Genomic DNA, 16,666 nt, shown 5'->3' on the forward strand with positions numbered 1-16,666 from the left:
TTCCTAATAACTTTTTACTTAAATATTTTATATTACTCAAGTCGTTAGAAATAATGATAATGAACATCTTTTCCACTCATTTATCTTTAAATTTTCATTTTCTCACTTAAATGGGGTGCATAATGTCTATCTGGACAAAATAAAATACAGTAATGTGAAGAAAGCTTTTGATTTCTAAATAAATTGGATCAAGATGAGAATGAGGCAAATTTTAGGTTAAAATCAATCACTAGCTTATGTATATATTTTATGATTACTATTATATAAATATATTACAAATAAAATATTGAATATTCATTTTTAAAGAATATTTACAGACAATGACTTTCTCATTCATTATATAACATTAATACTGTGATAAGTATTTTTGATAAGTGTTTTTAGGATTTTTCACTGATATGTGTAAATGAAATTTTTCTATAGTCTTCTTTTCTACTGTCATATTTGATTTTATATAATTTCTTCATAGCTTTTGGACTCTGGAATTTCATTGAAACAATTTTTTATGGGCTTGTTGAATTTTCTCCCAAGTGTATGCAGAAACACTGCACTTTTATACAGTAAAAGGCAGTAGCATAAACATTGTCAAAATTGGAACATAAATAAAAGATGAACACAGAATCATGCTCAGGACAAAGACCCACACTGTGAGATAATAACAATACCACATGAATAAGAAACAGGCATTACAGAAATAAAATATCAAAAAGTTTAATGTGTGAAAAAATGGAGTGTAAGTATAGCAATTTTTATCATTGATTATTTCCCTTTTTCCCTATTCTCATCTTCATGAAAAAAGCTAACTTGAAATCGCAAGCCCATATCCTTAATATAAATCCTTTAAACTGAAATATCCTCATAAAATGCTAGCAAAATAATTTCAATGGCTCATCAAAGAGTTTTTCACCAGGGTCAACTGGGATTCATCCTAATGGCATAATGATAGGTCAACATGTGCAGATCAATAAACATGATACACCACAGCAAGAAAAGGAGGGAGAAACATATGAGCATCTCAATACCTGCAAAAAACCCCACTTGATAAATTCCATGAAGTGCTTGAAAAAAATACACTCAACAAATTATCTGTAAAAGTAACATAATATACTTCAATAAAAGAAAGGCTTTGTGTAACAAGACCACCACTGATAACATCATAAAGAGGAAAAGATAAGTGGTTTCTCTGTAAGATTTGGAACAAGTCAATGATATGTACTTTTGCCACTTTGATTTGACATAAGCAGAACAGTGAGGAATATGGAAAAAAAGCATCCAAAATTGGAAAAAACAAAGTCAAATTATCCCTGCTTTATAAATAGTATGTTCTTACATATATAAAACCCCAAAACCTTCATCAAAAAATCTTTCAAAACAATGAATGTACTTGGGGCTGGGGATTTAGCTCAGCGGCAAAAGCGCCTGCCTGGCAAGCGCAAGGTCGTGAGTTCGGTTCCCGGTACTGCAGAAAAACCAAAAAAAAAAAAAAACAATGAATGTACTTATCAGATTTAGAGGGATTATAGATTTACAAAATCAATATGCAAAAATTAATTGAATTTCTACATGTCAATAGAAAAGTATAGAAATATAGCATAGGGTAAAAATAAATCAATAAAGCAATCCCATTCACAGTGGCTATTAAAAGTCAATAAATATATTCATCTAAAGATGTAAAAGTTCTCTAAAATGACAACTAAAAATGATGAAAGTAGTTAAAGTGAGTACACACATACATACACACAAGCATACAAAAATGGAGGAGTTCCTCAATTTATTGAAATCCAAATAATTAAGGTCTTAAAAGGAAGACCTGAAACTATGAAACTAAGAGAAGAAAACGTAGTGGAAATATTTTATGTCATAAGGATAAGCAAAAATTTTTTTAACATTTAAGATGTGAAAAGTACATGAAACATGAGCAAAAATAGATAAATGGAATCATATCAAACTAAAAAGCCTCTACGTAGAGAAGGAAATAACAGGGAAAATGAAACTTTCAAAATAAAAGAAAATATTTTTAAACTATGTACATAATAAAGAGTTAATATTCAGAATGTACAAGAAATTCCAAAATCTGAATGACAATAACATAAGCAACCTAATTAAATATCCAATTAAAAACAAGCAATAAACCTAAATAGCTTTAAAAGAAAACATGCAAGTAACCAACAGCCATATGGAAAAGGTTCTGATCACTGATCAGTATGGAAATTCCTGTAAGCAATACAGTGAAATGTCACACCACTCCAGTTATAATGGTTTTGTCAATAAATCAAAAGATAATATGTTTTGGCAGGAATATGCAGAGAAGGGAATATTTAAACACCATTGGCAAAAATGTAAATTATTACACTTGTTATGGGAAATAGTATGGAGAGTTCTCAAGAATTTAAAAAAGGGACTATTATGTGATTCTGTAACCTCTTCTATGCCTATATATTCAAAAAAATGAGAGTTTTATGTTAAAGGAATATCTGCATTCCCGAGTTTATTGTAATACCATTCAAAATGGTTAATAAATGGAAACATGTGTCCCTTAGCTGAAGAATGAACACTTGAAATATAGCACAGAAGTGCTACACTGAAATAAAGAATGACAGTCACAGAAAGATGAATATTTCATGATGTCACTGATTTGTAGGTTTATCTCACAGAAGTTGAGAATAGAATACTGTTTACCAGATTCTAAGGAAGAATCCTTAGATTCTAAGTGGGGAGAATCCTTAGATTCTCCCCACTTTGGTGGGGAGCTGATCAATGGGTGCTAAGGTAACTTAGGTAAGAGAAACTAATTTTGGAGTTGTATTTCACAATGTGGGACTATAGACAATAATTTGTTATATTATTCAAAACAGTTAGAAGGATGTATTTTAATATATTAATCAAAATAAATTATTATTGTTTCAGGAGATATAGTTATCATGATATGAACATTACACAGGTATACTAGTGTCTAAATATTACATGGTACCCATAAAATGTACAATTTTTATGTATCAAAAATTATGAAAGGTAGTTTTTCAGCTAAACTAGATATGAAAGCAGATAGAAACTTGTATCTACATAAAGGATTGAAGCCTCTTGGAACTGGGAAATATGTGGATAAACAGAAAGATTTAATTTCTATTTCATAAAATGATAATGTACTGTATAAATAACAATGGGGTTTATAGACTAAGAAGAAGAAAGATACAGAGAAATTTTAGAAGAAAATATAATAGGCGAAGATAGAAACAGTGTTACATATATAATGTTCATATATAATATATGAGGTGGTATAACAGGCTCATATATAAAGTATGAGCAATGAGGGCTGACCATGAAAAAGTCAATATGAATTTTAAAAATCTTACAGAACTTGCTAAAATATAAAAAGGATTGAGTGAGCAATTCAACACTGAAAGCAAGATAAAATAATTGGAATAACTGGTAAAAGCCTCAGATCATTCAAAGAAAGAAGGAAAATGAGAAATGGAAATATACAGCAGGATGATAGATTTAAACTCAACCATATCAATATTAGTCTAACTACAGAGAGTCTGAAATAGTCTAAGTAAAGGCAGACATTTTTAAAAATGTTTTTACAAAAGGGAGGACAAAATCAAGTACATACAAAGGTACAGCTAGGTATATAAAAACAGTAGAAATATTAATTAGACACTAACCAAAGGACAACTAGATTGTCTATATTAACATCAAGGAATGTAGATCTCACATTAAGAAAGATTTCTGATGATATAGAAAAACACTTTATAATGCTAAAAGGGTTAAATTCTTCAAGAAAATATAAATATCATAAATGTATTTAATCACAGAGACTGGAAATGGAGGAAAAAAAGTAATAAAACTGAAAGATGCAATGGACAAATAAAAAAATAAAGTAGATTCAAGACTCTTCTGTATAAAATATAGAGCAATTAAACTCACAAAATATGCTGATGGAGAGGACTTAACATTAAAAAGCTCTTTAACCTAACTGAAGTTTAGAAAAGACCCCAATCAATAACATCTGAATATGCAGTGCTTTCTAGTTTCTAGAGCTCAATTTACTACCCATGATCATATTCTTGGGTATAAAATAAGTTTCATAAATTACTGAGATGGCAGTAGGAGGAACTGGATTTACACAAGCACCTGAGACAACAAAAATCTCAACCCAACACACAAAGAAAGAGCTTTACAGAGACTGGGTATCAGGAAGTGAGGAACAGGACCCTTGAGGAATGGGAGGCACAGGAGGTAAGCGCAACGCCTGTGCAGCTGGACTCCTTTCACAGTTTCCTGGCTGTGTTGTGAAGAGAAAAGCTCCAGGCAGTTACCAGTAGTCACACTGATCTGTAAGTCTATGAGGTCAACGCAACTAAGGGTTTCAGGAAAAAGTATGAGTTGTTCAGGGCAATGGCAGACTTGAAGTAGAGCATCACAGTCACTATTTCTTAGGGTACGCTTTCCTTATATAAGTGTAGGTGAGCAAGGGACAAATTTTCCAGACTCTTCAGTGATACAGATCTGTTTCAGTCCAGCTATAAATTAAGCCTTATCCCATACAGAATATCCTAGAGTGGCTTTAGATATTTTACCTCAAGCTTAAGGAACAATGCTCGTGACCATAAGTAGACTTATTACCGATATACAGGCACATCTTATTTGTACAATAACAAGAATTTTACAATATAGTTTCTTGATGTTTTGCTTTCATATTACACAGAAACATAAGATATTTATATATATAGAACTAAGATCTTGGATACTTACTATTAGTAATAGTGTCTTAAAATTTTTAAAATAAATTTTCATATCCTATTTTTAAATGTTTTCCCTTGCTTTTTCTTATAAGACTTATTGCTCCTCATCACACATTGAGTATGATACACAGTATAACACTGCATGGAGGTAAGGAAGGGAGACATTTTTGTTGTTTTCCCCATCGTAGGAGAAGACTTTACGTGTTTCAATGTTGCATATCATTTTGCTTAATCTAAAGTCAGGGAACCCTAAGAATTTTTAAGATATTTTAAAATCTACTCAAATTTTCTCTTACAGTGACGATACACATGCTTTCAGGCCTTCTTGTATGTAAATGAAACGTGTATTTCTAAATGCTACTTAACAGGCATTACCATTCTTTTCACATTGTTGATTTAATAAGCAAAATTTTTTATATATATTTTGTTGACTTACACTGACAAACATATTAACGTATATTTTTCTTCCTCAAAATGCCTTTGGGTTGATCATACTATCATGGTAAAATGTATCATCCAGTTACACAGATATATGATATTCTGATGACATGAAAACTTTGTACACTTGTTAAATGCATAAAATGTCTGCCAGACAGGCAAACTTTTGTAGACTTGTTAAATATATAAAATGACATGATTATAGATATACTGCTGAGCCATAGACTTTAATTATGACAACAGTAAAAGCTAAATTGATATTAAAAATTATTTTACAGATACATAGATATAGATATGTAGTATCATATTGTTCACCCATAAGAAAAAATAAAATTTTGTCATTAGCAATCTTATGGATGAACCCAGGGTACCTTACGTTAAATGAAATAAATCAGAAATGGAAAGACAAATATTTTACTGTAGGATTTTATATGTGGCATCCAAAAGAGTCAACTTCATTGAAGCAGATAACCACTGAATGACTGCCATGGGGAGAGGGGAAGGGTGATATTAGTCATAGGGTATGAACTTTAATTTATAGCACAAATACACTCTGGCAACCCAGTGTAAACTGTCCTAACTAGAACTCTATCGTTTACTTCAAATTTGATGAAAGAACACATTTTCAGAGTCCTCATCACATACACACACAGATGGTAATTACTACCTGAACTGTATTTGTTAATTTTACAGTGGAAATAGCTTGAAATGTATATGTATATAAAATCATAACATTGTGGATCTTGAAAGTATATATGCATATACACATATATTTTCATTTAATTAAATATTTTAAAGCCTGGCAGGGCATCATCACATAAAGTTAATATTTAAAGACAATCCCCATAAGCTACTTGGCATAAATGTAACTAATTTGTGAATGAATTATACATTAAAATTTAAAATGTCTGTAACAGAATTTAAAGTTCTAAATAAATTACTAACTTAGATGACTTAATAGTATTATTCCACCTACTAAGCCTATTGAACCACAAACTCATCAGTGTTTTAACCTATTGATGGTTTTAGAACCTGGAAGATCCCATCTCCAACAGAAGGAAAAGACAACCCACAGAGCGGTAAAAATTTTAGCCAGTCATCCCTCAAATAAAGCACTTCTGTCTAGAACATATAAATAATTGGAAAACCTCAGACCCACGATATTCAAAGACCAAACCAAAAAATGGGCACCTGAGATGAATACACACTTCTCAGATGAAGAAGTACAAAGGGTAAATAAATATATGAAAAAATGATCAACATCATTGGTAATTCAAGAGATGTGAATCAAACATTGAGATTCCAGCTCACTCTAGAAAGAATGGCTATCATCAAGAAATCAACCAATAACAAATGCAGGAGGGACTGTGGGAAGAAAAGAACCCTTCTCCACTGTTGGTGGAAGTGTAGACTGCTGCAACCACTTGGAAATCAGTACGGATATTCCTCACAAAACTAGGATTAGAGGTCCCGTTTGAACCAACTATTCTTCTCCTGGGTATTTTTCCAGAAAAATTGAAAACATCACACCACAATGATATAGGTGCACCCAAATTTGTAGCAGTGCAATTTGTAATAGCTAAATCTTGGAAACAATCCAAATGCCTATCAACTGAGGAATGGATAAAAAAGTTGTAGTATTTTTATACAATGGAGTATTACTCAGCAATAAAGAAAGATAAACTTGAGGCTTCTATAGGTAAATGAATACTAGAGACCATACTCATATGTGAAATAAATCAGACCCACATGTGTAAACATCATATTGTCTCGTCAGTGTAAGAAACTGAAAGAGTAAACAAGGTCTGGAAGGTACAATAGATATTGTGAAAGGGAAATTAGCAGCTCAAAAGGAAAGAACAAATGGGATGAGGGAAAGGAGAAAAGAAAGAAAGGGAAAATATATATAAATAGGTGATAGATAGATAGATAGATAGATAGATAGATAGATAGATAGATGATAGATAACTAAGATAATTGTACTACTAATTTCTGTTGGTTTATTCAAATGGCATAGTTTAAATCAGCTTGATATTCCTTAAGATAAATCCTTGCTCTTAACACATAACACATTTAGCATGTGTTATGTGTTAGAGTAGAAACAACTCCTACGTCTTAAGGAAGTCAATGTCTAAGAGGCGGAGGAGTAGCAGTCATACACTCAAAACAGAAATGGGCAAAATAATACATGTTTTAAGGGAGAAATATGGAGAGTACTGTTTGGAAAGAGTTGCTGACTTGCTGAAACTGCCAGAGAAAATGATAAGGAGTAATCAGGGAGGAAAGAGTGATAACTAATTTATATATTCATACTTTCTATACAGAAAAGAACAATTTTTTTGGTGTCTTTTATTTTGTTCTCCTTTGTGTTTTTGGCACGTGTATGGGTTTGGGATAGACCACACACATTTAGCTGGGGTAGGGCACGTGCACCCTTTAAAAATAAGAGAATTAAAAGAAGATTCAGCAGAATGAGGCAGTAAAAAATGGTAGTAGAGGGGCTGGGGATTTAGCTCAGTGGCACAACGCCTGCCTGGCAAGTGCAAGGTCATGAGTTTGATTCCTGGTACCGGAAAAAAACAAAAACAAAAACAAACAAACAAACAAAAAAAAATGGTAGTAGAAATCCAAATGTGCCGAAGAAGAAGGGTCAAGATATAAGGTTATCTCAAGAGCTATAGCTGGGATCCCATAAAAATGTTAATGTCTTGTGATATTTTCAATATCGACTGTTGAATATTTTTAAAATGACAAAATACACTCTATAGCATGAAACTTTTTAAACTCTGTCATGAAAAACTGGGCACATATTTTGAATTAGAGCATGAATTTGTACATTTTTCTTTAATATTGAAGTTGAAACCATCAAGCAAATTATACTTTATCCAGGCTTATTTTCACTTCATTCCTTTGCCTCAGTAAACATACTTCAACCTCCAGGGATAGCTAGATGAAAAAGTTCTCAGAGAAGTACTTTGAGTAGCAGAATAATGGAAAATTGAAAACTAACTTGTATGCCACGATCAGATTTTGTGCTAGAAACATCACTATGCTCTCAGCTGATGATCTTACTGCCTGAATGTGTAGAAAATGATAGGAAAGATCACGAAAGTAAAGTCTGATTACATCCCCAACTCAGTCAGTGCCCACTAGTAACTGTTTCCTTCTGCCCTAAGGAAGGCTTATCACTTGTTTCCGCTTTTCCAGTCCTTCCCATCTGTGCAAAACCCAACTCCCCTTCACATTCTCCAGACTCAGTGAATCTGACTCTTCTTCCAACCCCCCAGCCCCATTTCGGCATCATACTGCTATTTCCACCATCCCATATCAGTTTATAAACATGCTCACAACCTTCCCACATTAATATGAGTTACAGGTAATATAAAACATATTTATATGATAGGAAAATAAAATTATATCGTAAAAATAAATTTACACACATAAATATGACACATTTACTTAACTATTTAAAATGAATGGAATATACAATATAAATTTAAAAGACAATACTCAACCCCATTCTTTTTTCCTATCACATTCTTTCTTACTTCATCCATAGCTAAGAGTCATAGAATACTAGATTCACCATCTCTCTTGTCTGATTCCCCACTAACAGTTTCACTCACTTCATTTTGTTTCCCACTACTTTTCATTAAATCTACAATTAGTAATAGAATTCTAGGTTCATCAGATGCTTTCAGTTCTTGTTGAGATTTCCTACAGCTCTTGCTATTTATTGTTTCTCTTTCAGAAAGGGATTTATAAAAGTTCCTTTAAACTACTGTAGCTCTGAAGAAATATATAGGCAGTTTCAGTGTTTTGTTATCTAACATGTATAACATTTTATGTTGGAGACAACAGCATAACAAAGTGTATTTTATGTGACAAACTACAATTTTCCACAAGGGGCACATATCCACATTCTCTAAACACAAACCACTTCCATGTATTTATAATAAACCCCTTGTTAAGCTCTGGTTTCCATTTTGTTAGGTATATTTGGACATTGTTGAAGATTGTCTGCATCATAGTGGGCACAACTTCATGAAAGCTCATAAGGAATATCACAGTGTTCAGGACATAACTGATTTCCAAAAGTGCGGCAAACACAGCCTACATGGAAACTGGGCACGTGGGACCCACTAGGTTATAAATGTCTACTGTAAATTTTTTACAAACATAAAAGTGTGCTTATGCATTCCCAGATGTCCACTGCCATATTCTCACAGGTTAATCTAAGTGACATAGTTAGAAATACTGGAGGTTTAGCCAGGCGCATCAGGGTACAAAAAGAAATTGAAAAAATCATTGAAGGATTAAAACATGACAGATTGTATGCTAGAATGTTAAATTTTTTTGTTCTAAAGAAGCTAAGAATCAAGTGGTAGAAATGGATATGCAAGCTACTAGAAAACAGCACATCTACATCTTTCACAGATACGTAAGAAGATATTTGGCAGCGGGCAGTGGAGGAATAAGTTACTTTCTTAGTTATGACAGTAAGGAAGGTATTTTCGAGTACAAGTAGAACTCCAATATGAGTACTGAAAAGCAAGTCAAATCTCAGCAAACAAAAACAGGAGGAAAACTGATTGTGGCCCAAAGCAATGCTGCAGGGATCCTTCCATCACAACAGAGAAATACATGTAGTTTGGTAAACCTGTGGTCATGTCCTCATAAGAATGCATGAAAACGGGGGCGGGGGACAGCTTAAGGGATGAAAAGGAGACAACATAGAGAATCAATGCTGTCATGAGTTAGGATTGCAAGAATTAAAACTGTTTTTCTAATCTTCAATTGAAAATGTGGACTATGACCTTGGTTAGAAAACAGCTGGTCACCTTTTTGCATTATGCATGAATACTAAATAAGTAAACAAAATAAATAAAATTGCCCATTTTCAAACCTGGACCATCTCTATGCAGTTCTGAAAAAAGGGAAAGTGTTAGAATACTTTCATAGTATAATCATAAAATGAATTATGCTACAGATAAGCTGTGGTGTAAGATTTAGATGAAAGAAATCAAGAAAAACAATTATTTTCTCTAGATCAGTGTAAGCATTCATGTGCACGTTGACAATAAGTGGTTCTGTTGGATTGACAGCTTGTAACACCCAGCTGAACTGAACCCGCATGGTGCTGGGTGTGGGAGGCTCACCTGAGGATTGCTGCCAGCAGCACAAGAGGCAGAGCTGGACAGGAAGAAGCTTAGAAGCTGTTGGGAGCTATTGGAGCTGCTGGTTTTCCTGGGGCTCCTGTGGGTTCTCTTGGAGGACCTCGTCATGCTGGCTTTCCTGATGAACTCAGCAGCTCTCATCATCAAAGGAGCTCAGGACCTTGGTGTCGATGGAAATGGCTACAGTTCATTTTGGGGGGGTCCGGTTTTTGCTTTGAGCATCACTTCCTGGCTCTGGAGGGGAAGATGGTACACTTCTCAGTCTCCTGGAGAAGCTTGTTGTGCTGGCTTTCCTGATAGGAGCTCAGCTATTATCATCAGAAAAGCTCGGAACCTCACTGTCATGGAGGATGGCTGTGGTACATTTCAGGGGAGCTCTGGTTCTTACTTTCAGCTTTGCTTCCTGGCTCCAGTGTAGATCCCTCAACCTGCTGGCACAGACTTTCTATCTTCCACCACTGACCTTTGGGCCTTCCCAGGGCAGATCCATGAAACATGCCCACATGAGACATTGTCATGCTAAGTCTCCAGTTGGACTCATGGGGTGAGGCATTTTTATGGGCTCTAGGTCTTCAGCTGGACTCATACAGGACATTGCCATGGGTTCCAGGCCCTCAGCTGGATTCACTGATCTTTAGTGTGTAGACAGATTTCCTGCACTCTCTTTGTCTATGACTCTTTGGGTAACTATTATAAATAATCTTATAAACTACGTGTCCTGTATTGTTTCCCTTCTATCCTCCCAACTATAACAGTGGTTTTTCATGATTCTATTTCTCTTCCTGGAATTACCCCTTCTGCAATGCTGATATTACAAATAGCTATGATAGGAAGAAATATTATAGACAGTCAGACAGAGTTATGCCTTCAAGGGAGTCAGTGTAGAAGATGAAAACACAGTACAATTATAGTTATAAATGCATCTGTTGAAAGATGGGCCTTAAAATAAAGATGTGATGAGTAGGCTTATGTGCCTCCCTAAGAGATAAGCAATAACTTGAAGATTATACTATAATTGATATCACCTCATCCAGGTGATATCTCGGTATGTCTATTGAGTCTACATAGACATCAATCACCCAGGTGGGTGACCAGGACCTTCTGATTCATACCTTCCTGAAAAAGTCCTTGTTCTTTCCATATACATTTGCTACATGACCTGCTTCCCTATTGGATCAATATTACCTCAGTGACTATACTTGTAATCTTATCAGTTGATCATAGTTTTGACCTAAATTCTACTCACCTCATAATTTTGCTGTAGAAAACTTCCTCTGAGAAGTGAAGTCTGTGACAACCCACTTTTGAGTCTCCTCCTGTCTCTCAGGTTTTATCTCTCTCAACAAATTTTTTCTTACTCTTAACCTCCATTGTTCCTTGGAATTCATTCTTTGACTTGGGGGTGTACTAACTCATTGTATCTGATGATTAGCAGGTTGGAAGTTATGCATTTCCCCCTATATCACACGGTACTAGAATTATAGGAACTTTCCTGCCACTATTACATTCTAAAGACATTTTTAGTTGAATGTGCTGTATCTTCTCCTGTAGAGATACTCATAGCAGTGACCATATTCTGACAAAAGAGCAATTGATAGGCAACACAGTCTGGAAAGATCTCAGAAGGGACATTTCATACATGTGTTGGAACTAAATATTTGACTTGGTGAGATTGGTTTTATGGCAATAAAGGACACATTACCAATGTAAAATGGCAATGTGTTAATGCATGAAAAGCAAAAGAAAATCAACCTATAAGGATTCTATTAGGAAAAATATTTGGGAGAAAAAAGCTGTTGCAATAAAATACTATGGAGAAAATAATGTGTTCTACCGGTGATTGCACCTAAAAAGTTGCAGAAAAAAATTACATACTCAGTGTTTTTCACCTTAGATGACAATCAGCTTCATTTTTAAAAGTCTCCTTATACATACATCTGAAAATAGACCTACAGCTTGATTTTGCACATTGTGGGATTGCGATAAAATCAGAAAGTACAGCCTTTTGATTCAGTATTTAGGCAACTTTAAATTTAATTATTAAAGAGCTAAGTGCAAACTTGGATAAAATAATAGAGCATCAAAGAAAAGAAATTAGTAAGAAGAGAAAAATAATTTAAAATATTCTGACTTCAAGAAGTGAGTTGTGACAAAAATTATTTAGATTACATCCAAAGCAGGAAGAGACAAGCTTCAATGTAGGTAATTAGTTGGCTTTTGGAGTAGCTACTGAAGAGGAATGAGTCATATTAAAGCATGAAAAATGACATTGCCAAAAGCTAAGACTGAACACTACAGCAAGAACACTGACATTAAGCTATTTAATGGGTGTAACTGATTCTAGTATTGTTTAAAGTTAACCACTGCACAACATATTTGAAATACACTCAAATCTTACAATTCAAATATGAAAAAATAAGTTTCCAAATTTAACAATTTCTGAAAATTTACACAACATAATCCATAGAAAGTTGTGAAAATCCCGGTACCGGAGAAAAACCGAAAAAAAAAAAAAAAAAAAAAAAAGAAAGTTGTGAAAGTTAAAAAAAAATTAAGATACTAGGTAACAAATTAATTGATTATGATAGAGAAATGCCTGAAATAATTTTGTAATCTTTTTATAGAAAAGATTACAAAACCAGGCCAGAGATGCAGTTCAGTGCCACAGCACTTGCCTCACATGTGCAGGGTCCTGAGTTCAATTCCTGTTACCAAAAGAATAAATTACAAAAACAACTTTCATGAGGAAGGGAAAATACAGACAAAAGTACACCAAAAAAGCATACAAAGGAAAATTGAAGCATGAAAATATTAATTTACTTTTCAGAATTTTGTGGTGTTTGTAGATTTCATAGATTTTATAACATGTTCTAATCTATTTTTTCACATTAAATTAATATTTGTTTTTGGAAATAAAATAATTAGTAATTAAGTATGGCTTTGAGACTCAATGGCAAAAGTAGAGAAAAGAGAACAGAAAATGTTAAAACCAATTTTCTCTCAAAATTACATCAAGCTCCAAAATGTTTCAAGGTAACAAAAGAAAACTTTGAAATCTGGTAAAAAGGCAATCCCTCCTTTCACAAATGTTAATAATCCCCAATCTGGGGTAGATATGACTGTGCTATTAGATTGAGGGGTATATCTCATCAAAACTAGACACAGCCTCAGAATCTTTTCAGGGTAATACTCAGCAATGTATGAAACTGGCATTGAAATCAGATATATTTGATATTCCTATTTTGGTAGTCACTTTATCTAGAAGTGACAGGTGATTCCATTCACTGACATCCATTTACTCTTACTGAATATTCAAAGTTTGAATTATTTTTTTTTTATCCCATGCTCAAACTGATTTGAAGTAGATGAGGTAGGACTACAAGCCAATAAATTCAAGCAAGTTAGTGGTGTTTTTACTATTATGTTCATGCAGTAAGGGAGAACTGGAATACATTTAGCTATGTCCTCAATGGACAATGGAACTAGAGGTTTTTCAAACACAGTGGGTTACATAGTAATCTAATGTACTTTGACAAATAAATTAGATTTTTGTCTGAAGAGAAACAAGGGCTTTAAGTTTGTTTTAAAGAGTGTGCACTTTTCTTTCACAGGAACCCATCCAGAATGAGAAAGTACATTTACAAAATGCAATAGGTATAAGGATAAATTCATTTCATCAAAGAAACTAATAATCACAAAGAACCCTATGAGCTACATGTTGTATGCAGAATTGAACCAAGCAAGTGAAATCGGCAGAGTGGCACAGAAACCTTCGGTGGGACAGACGTTCAAAGAGAGAGCCACAATGACCCTACTTGGAAGATTCCAGAAAAACCCAGGAAGTATTGCCACAAGAATGAAAGGGCCACACCAAGATTAAACAGTCCTGTGAGCAGGACTGAAATAACACCCTTCAGAAACTACACAGGGAGGTGCATATGTAACTGATCTCCACATTAACTTCTTAAATAGAAGATGAAAATGGAGAAGAGTGCCTGTGTACCTTACTAACCACAGCCAGTGAGGACTGGGTGACTCAGAAGGGGTAAAGAAAGAAAACATAGGTGAGAAGATAGAAGGGAATTTATATTTATCTCTATGGATAGATAGTTACAGAGACAGACAATAGGGCTATACATAAAAATTTCCACTATGGATCTATGTAAGTTTTATTTACATATTACACATAAATTATGTATTTTAAGTGTTAAATATATATATATATATATAAATTGCAGCAAAAAGAATCTTCAGAAATTCTTCAGAAATATGAAAATTGAAGAAAAACTTCTTAATTCTATTTCTGTTCCCCAGGACATACTTGTAGTAGTGTTTAAGAAATCACATTAAAATACAAACAATACTCGTTGCTCAGGATTGCTTTGAATAGCCTGGGTCTCCTCTGATTGCATAGAAGCTTTCTTTATCTAGTGCTTTCTTTATCTAGTTCTGTGGAATTTTTATTACAATTGCCAAAAGAGCATGTTGAAACACCTAAAGAAATATGCGGAGAGTGATCCAAGGTTACTGTTCAGAAAAACTGTCCTTGGAGTATCCATACTTCACTATAGGGAAATAATTCCCTGCAGAGAAGCTTAGCGATAACGTTGATTTCATTTCCATGCTGTTATGCTCATTAGAAAAGAACCGCAATGCCATTAATAGACCCTGAATGGGCAGTGGCCGGGCACCTACAGTCACCTCAGTAGCTCACTTTCCTCCAGCTGGAAATAAGGTGACTCCAAGTTTCCTTGACCTTATTTAGCACTTCACCTTGTGCATTTACTTTCATGGATGAATCCAGGGCTCTTGTACAGAATTCTATAAAAAATAGCAGTGCTAATCCATCTTAATTTTTCTAAGTTTAATACATCAAAAAGGCTTCATTTTAACAAAATTCACGCCATGAAACTCACCATAAGATTCCTTCCTTTCATGATATTTTGTTTGACAATGCAGAGGATTGAGCCCATGGCTGCCACATGTTAGGTAATCCTCTACTAATGAACTAACTGCCTTAACCTCAAAGGATTATTTTTAATATTTAAAATTAAAATTACTTGGATATTTTCTCCATAATCATACTATTAGCAATCCACATTAAGGAATAATTAAAGATATGAAAGATTCTGAAATCATAAATATATTTTAACAGAAAAAATTTCCAAGGATATTCTAATTTTACAAGAAATAACCTAGCAGTTCCTCCTTTTTCTGCCTCTTTTCCTTTTCCCTGTGCTCTGTGTTTTGCAGGGCTACAGATCAGATTCAAGGATTTTTTTTTTTATTTTAAAGATTAAAGAAGCTAAAAAAACAACAATGAAGAGAAATCAAAACAACACAAAAACAACAAAAATGATACATGGTCTCCAAACACAATGATAGGAAATAACAATGTACAGGCTGAGGAAGTCATCTGTCATTACAAATACTCCAGCCCCTATGTTGTGTTAAATTGTTAAATAGAGTTAATAAAACTCTGAATTTGCCATTTGTTACCATTTTCACCTGGGTAATTATTCACAACACTCTTCAAGGCTCCTTAATGTCATCTGGCAGAGGTGGATAAACAAATGTCCCCAAGACCCCGATAATTAGAAACCAATTAGATTTTCTTCCCATGTTTCCCTTCTCTTCTTTGTACTTTAGCAATACAGGAAACACAGACACTTTCAAACATGTAGATTCTGAATTTTAACTCTCATCATAAAGTTTTGCACTCACCGTTTGAATACAAATTCTACTATTCATGTTGCATTTCATATTCTTTCTAAAAATAGCCTTTATCACAAAGTGCTATCTAACTTCCACAATGCAAACTCAGATGTTCAGTTTGCCATTTCATAGACAGCCACAAAATAACTATACCCAGCATACCTACCAAGGAGATCTCTGTGAAACAAACGTTTATTGTCTGTAAATTCTGTCAAATCCACTTGCCTTATGTTGCTAGAGGTAAAAAAAAAAAAAAAAAAGAGAGAGAGAGAGAGAGAGAGAGAAAGAAACATTTACTGCACAGTTACTGGGTGAAGAAACTTGTATGTACAAGATCATTGAAAAAATACATGACACCAAGTGTACACACCAGAAAACCAATATTAAAGTTAAAGAAGATGAATGGAACATTTATAAGTAATGTAAGCTTATTTCAAAATAAGATGGTCATGGTTAACAGTATTATATATTCCTTTAATTCTATTGTTGTAATTATTAGTAATAGTGCTATGTTATTAAAATAATCAGGGAGGTAGATGACAGTTTTCAGCCTTTGTGCCCTAGACAATGCACACACACACACACACACAC

The 16,666-nt window shown here is 33.8% G+C and overlaps 1 long non-coding RNA gene across 1 annotated transcript; it reads left to right on the forward strand.

Moving 5' to 3' along the window:
• Positions 1-2,703: 2,703 nt before the first annotated feature.
• Positions 2,704-15,695, forward strand: LOC106149522. Its single transcript, XR_001235768.1, has 3 exons — positions 2,704-2,778; positions 13,972-14,424; positions 15,656-15,695. It is a non-coding gene; the product is annotated as an uncharacterized LOC106149522 (long non-coding RNA).
• The last annotated feature ends 971 nt before the right edge of the window (positions 15,696-16,666 follow it).

The sequence above is a fragment of the Chinchilla lanigera genome, unplaced genomic scaffold (assembly GCF_000276665.1).
Source record: "Chinchilla lanigera isolate Chin_1 unplaced genomic scaffold, ChiLan1.0 scaffold00047, whole genome shotgun sequence".
Classification (NCBI taxonomy): Eukaryota; Metazoa; Chordata; class Mammalia; order Rodentia; family Chinchillidae; genus Chinchilla; species Chinchilla lanigera.